Source organism: Pezoporus flaviventris, unplaced genomic scaffold (assembly GCF_033815535.1).
Source record: "Pezoporus flaviventris isolate CSIRO_AGI_PZ_B2104156 unplaced genomic scaffold, CSIRO_AGI_Pfla_v1 ptg000383l, whole genome shotgun sequence".
Lineage (NCBI taxonomy): Eukaryota > Metazoa > Chordata > Aves > Psittaciformes > Psittacidae > Pezoporus > Pezoporus flaviventris.
In genome coordinates, this window is record NW_026892930.1 from 530,633 (window position 1) to 536,066 (window position 5,434).

Here is a 5,434-nt window from a genome sequence, read left to right on the forward strand (position 1 = left end):
ATTGCTGTTATCTTGTTGATCACATCTGTGGGGATCTTGCCATTTTATTCCCAAAAATTGAATCTCCTGTGCAGGTCCCTTGACCTTACTCCGTTTTATGGCAAAACCGGCTTTCAGCAGGATTTGGATTATTTTCCTCCCTTTCTCAAAGACTTCTTCCGCTGTATCGCCCCACACAATAATGTCATCAATGTATTGCAGGTGTTCTGGAGCTTGCCTCTGTTCCAGTGCAGTCTGGATCAGTCCATGGCAAATGGTAGGGCTGTGTTTCCACCCCTGAGGCAGTCGGTTCCAAGTGAACTGGACACCCCTCCAAGTAAAAGCAAACTGTGGCCTGCACTCTGCTGCCAAAGGAATTGAGAAAAATGCATTGGCAATATCAGTCGTGGCATACCACTTGGCTGCCTTTGACTCTAGTTCATACTGAAGTTCTAGCATGTCCGGTACGGCAGCACTCAATGGTGGTGTGACTTCATTCAGGCCACGATAGTCTACTGTTAGTCTCCATTCTCCATTAGACTTTCGCACTGGCCATATGGGGCTATTAAAGGGTGAGCGGGTCCTGCTGATCACCCCCTGACTCTCCAGTCTACGGATCAGCTGATGGATGGGAATCAGGGAGTCTCGGTTGGTGCGATATTGCCGCCGGTGCACTGTTGTGGTCGCAATTGGCACTTGTTGTTCTTCAACTTTCAGCAACCCCACAGCAGAGGGATCTTCTGAGAGACCAGGCAAGGTGGACAGCTGCTCAATTTCCTCAGTCTCCAAAGCAGCAATACCAAAAGCCCACCGGTACCCTTTTGGGTCTTTGAAGTACCCTCTCTTGAGGTAGTCTATGTCGAGGATGCATGGAGCCTCTGGACCAGTCACAATAGGATGCTTTTGCCATTCCCTCCCAGTCAGGCTGATTTCAGCCTCCAGCACAGTCAACTCTTGGGATCCTCCTGTTACTCCAGAAATATAGATGGGTTCCACCCCTTGACAGCTTGATGGCATCAGGGTACACTGTGCACCGGTATCTACTAGAGCCTTATACTTCTGTGGGACTGATGTGCCAGGCCATCTGATCCACACAGTCCAGTAAATCCGATTGTCCCCTACCTCCACCTGGCTGGAGGCAGGGCCCCTCTAATGGTCGTCACAGCGTTGGACACTTAAGTCGTGTTGAAAGGGATTATTCTTCGTTATCACAGGAGCTGGAGTAAAATCAGCTCTTCCACTCCATCTGGGAAACTGCTCACCAGAGACTGAAGCCGTAGCTCTCATGGGACGATCAGTCTTGGCCCTTGCTCCCCTCTTCAGTTCACTCACCCGTTCCTCCAAAGCTGAAGTAGGTTTTCCATCCCACTTTGTCATGTCTTCTCCGTGATCCAGCAGGTAAAACCATAGGGTACCCCGTGGCGTATATACCTTCTGTATCTCCTCTCTTGAACAATAGGACGTCTTTTGTTAATAGCTGAGACGCGTGTTGGTACACGTGAGGAGCTGGATAAATCAGATACATCGTCCCTCAATTTGTCGAGGTCCTGGGACAGTTTTTTCACAGCTGAGATGATAGAAGGAGTGAGATTGTCTTCGAACTCTCGGAGTTTATGAACCATTTCATCCACTGTTAGTGGTATTATGTCATTCCAGGTCACTGTTGCCAATGAATGGGCATATGATGACGGTGCATTCCGTGTAAGTTTTCGCCACATGGGTCGTGTACATTCAACTTCATCTGGATCTATAGGTGTATCCCCGTTATTCGGCTTGATGTGATAGATCATCTCTACGATGGCCGATTCCCTCAGAGACTGGATGCCTTTGTCTATAGTAGTCCACTTGGCCGAACGACTCGTAACATCGTCCTTGTACGGAAACCTTTCTTTCACAGCTGCCAAGAGCCTCCTCCAAAGGCTGAGGGACTTTTTCTCTCTTGCAATTGCTTTGTCAATTCCCCCTTCTCTAGCAAGTGATCCCAGCTGCTTGGCTTCTGTACCTTCTAGTTCGTGACCATCGGCCCCATTGTCCCAGCATCGGAGTAACCAGGTGATGATGTGCTCCCCTGGTTGACGGGTAAAATCTTTTCGCATATTCCGCAGCTCGGTTGAGGTCCGAGGTCGAGAAGTTACCTCTTCTTCTTCTTCTTCGTCATGTGAGGATGACTCCTGATCAGATTCTGGACCGGGTGGTGAATTCATTGGTTCTTCATCTCGCTTCACCCTTTTTGCCTCCTTTTTGCTTGTTCTCTTGCGTACAGGGGCAACTGATATTGGTACGAATTGGTCCTCTGGTTTGGCTGCAGTGATTATCACTGTGGTTTGAGTGGCGACTGTACTTGTTGCTGGGGGTGGTGTAGCTACCGTGCTTGGAGCTGGGGCAACCGCGCTGTCTGTTGCAGTTGAAGTTTGAGCAGCTGCTGTACTTGCCACTGGGGTAGCTGCGCAGTTCATTGCAGCCAAAGTTTGAGTAGCGACTGTCACTTTGCCCTCAAATCCGCCGACATTCTTTTCCTTTTGAAGGTGCTGGATAGTGTTGAACAAGGCCCTGTAAGCATAGGCCAAGCCCCAGCACGTTGCCGTGATTTGTCCATCTCTGGTATGGCCAGAATGACCACACACCTCATTTAAGTGTTTTACTAATTCTTCTGGATTTTGCAGTTGTTCGGTAGTGAAATTCAAAAATACTGGAGGGGCCCACTGACCTAGATACTTGCCCATACTATCCCACACACCCTGCCACTCATGGCTGTCCAGCCTCTGGGAAAATCTCTCGGTCCTCCTACATTGTCGTTTGACCCCAGACAAGACCCAAACCTGACTCTGCTTAACTCTTGAAATCAGTAGTGGGCAAAACACACTCTGTATGCGTGTTAGCATGGTGATTCCCATCACCATCAGCAAACAAGTCTCAAGAGCATTAAAAGGCCATTTAAAAAATTCAAAACTCTCAAATGTAAATGGTCTGGGGGGACGACTAGGAGGGTAAAAGGATGTCTCCTTCACAGGTTGAGCACCTGAGAAGGAGAAAAAAGATGTGTAATTGCTAAGCACCTCCATCATATACCTCCCAAAGTATAAAGGTGGTGACCACACTGGGAACATAAGCCAGATCAGTTTCATGATCAATGATTCTATTGTATTACAAGTCATTACCATAAAGTACAATGGGATAAAAACCTTAGCCCAAGCCCCACACTTGAAAAACACTAATACAGCCAATACCGGATGGACGTAAGATATGGTATACTGAAACTGTGAGATCAAGAGGAAAAACCTTGAGAGCCAATAAATCAGCATTGTGACGAGTGACTATCAATCCAGTCAGATCTGTTCTTATCTCAACCCCTCGTGCCCCACGTTGGGCGCCAAAAAGAACTGTCGTGGTTTAAACCCAGTCAGGTAACTTGTTCACTCACTCCCAGTGAGTGGTGCCGAGCTGACAACAATCAAGGTCCGTGTTCGTCTCCCCCCCCTCCCTGCACCGGGGCTCTCCCCTTCCCCGCTCCCGGAGGAACGGGGAGGAGGATCGAGAGAGTGCAACTCCTACGGGTTGAGACAAGAACAGTCCAGCAACAAATCACCACCGCTACTATCAGCTAAAACAATGATAAGGGAAAATAACAAGGGAAGAGAATACGATACCACCGGCCAAGAAAACGAGTTCCACCCGGAAGCTCCTGTCCTTCCGGGTAACTCCCAGTTACCCCCCACCCCGGGCATGACGTGCTGTGGTATGGAATACCTCCCCGGCTAGCCCGGGTCAGGCGCCCCGCCTCTGCTTCCTCACAGCCTCCCCTCTTCCCTGGCAGAGCATGAGCCTCACAGAGTCCTTGGTCAGGGTAAACATCACTTAGCAACAAACGAAAACATCGGCTTCACCAACGCTGTTCTCAAAACTAGAAGTCAAAACACAGCACTGCACCAGTTAACACAAAGGAAAAAACATGACTGCTACTGCTGAACCCAGGACACCAAACTATAGAGACCCAGCTCCCTCAGTCTTTCCTCATAAGGGAGATGCTCCACTCCCTTAATCATCTTCGTTGCCCTGCACTGGACTCTCTCCAGCAGCTCCCTGTCCTTCTTGAACTGAGGGGCCCAGAACTGGACACAATATTCCAGATGGGGTCTCACCAGGGCAGAGTAGAGGGGAAGGAGGACCTCTCTCGACCTACTAACCACCGCCCTTCTAATACACCCCAGGATGCCATTGGCCTTCTTGGCCACAAGGGCACAGTGTTGGCTCATGGTCATGCTGTCGTCCACTAGGACCCCCAGGTCCCTCTCCTCTACACTGCTCTCTAACAGGTCGTTCCCCAACCTGTACTGGAACCTGGGGTTGTTCCTGCCCAGATGCAGGACTCTACACTTTCCCTTGTTATATTTCATCAAGTTATTCCCTGCCCAACTCTCCAGCCTGTCCAGGTCTCGCTGGATGGCAGCACAGCCTTCTGGCGTGTCAGCCACTCCTCCCAGCTTAGTGTCATCAGCAAACTTGCTGATAGTACACTCAATTCCCTCATCTAAATCGTTGATGAATATATTAAATAATACCGGTCCCAGTACTGACCCTTGAGGCACTCCACTAGTTACAGGCCTCCAACTAGACTCAGCCTCATAGACTACAACTCTCTGGCTTCTCTCCTTCAGCCAGTTCGCAGTCCACCTCACTACCTGATCATCCAGTCCACACTTCCTCAATTTAGCTGTGAGGATGCTGTGGGAGACTGTGTCAAATGCTTTGCTGAAGTCAAGGTAGACCACATCCACCGCTCTGCCATCATCCATCCACCGTGTTATTTCCTCATAAAAGGCTAAGAGATTGGCCAAGCATGATTTCCCCTTGGTGAAGCCATGTTGACTGCCCCTCATAACCCTCTTATCCTTGATATGCCTTAAGATGGCACCAAGGATAAGGTGTTCCATCACTTTCCCAGGGATGGAGGTGAGGCTGACCGGTCTATAGTTACCCGGGTCCTCCTTCTTGCCTTTTTGAAGACTGGAGTGACATTTGCTTTCCTCCAGTCCTCAGGCACCTCTCCCGTTTCCCAAGACTTGACTCCCATCAGATGAAGCCTGTAAGCAAGCACTACAGGTACGTGCTGAGGCAAAGGGGCAGCACCATGGGTCAGCCCCCAGGGAGCTGAGCCTAATCCTGCTGCATCCCCATCCCTGCGTGGCTGGGGCTGCACCCCCATTAACGGCGTCCATCAATGGATGGGTCTTCCCATGGCAAAGGGGCTGGAGGCTCCTCCCCTGCCAAGGTCCACCTGGAAATGCACAAGAGCGAGCTCTGGGGCTGCTTGCAGGGATGGATCCATCAAAGCACAGGAAATGCAGGAAGATGCTCAAGTTCTCCTGCTCACATTGCCACCTCAGGGCACCTGAGCTCCCAGAGCTGATTGTGACGTCACCCATGGTTTATGACATCACAAAGCACCAGCGCCTAC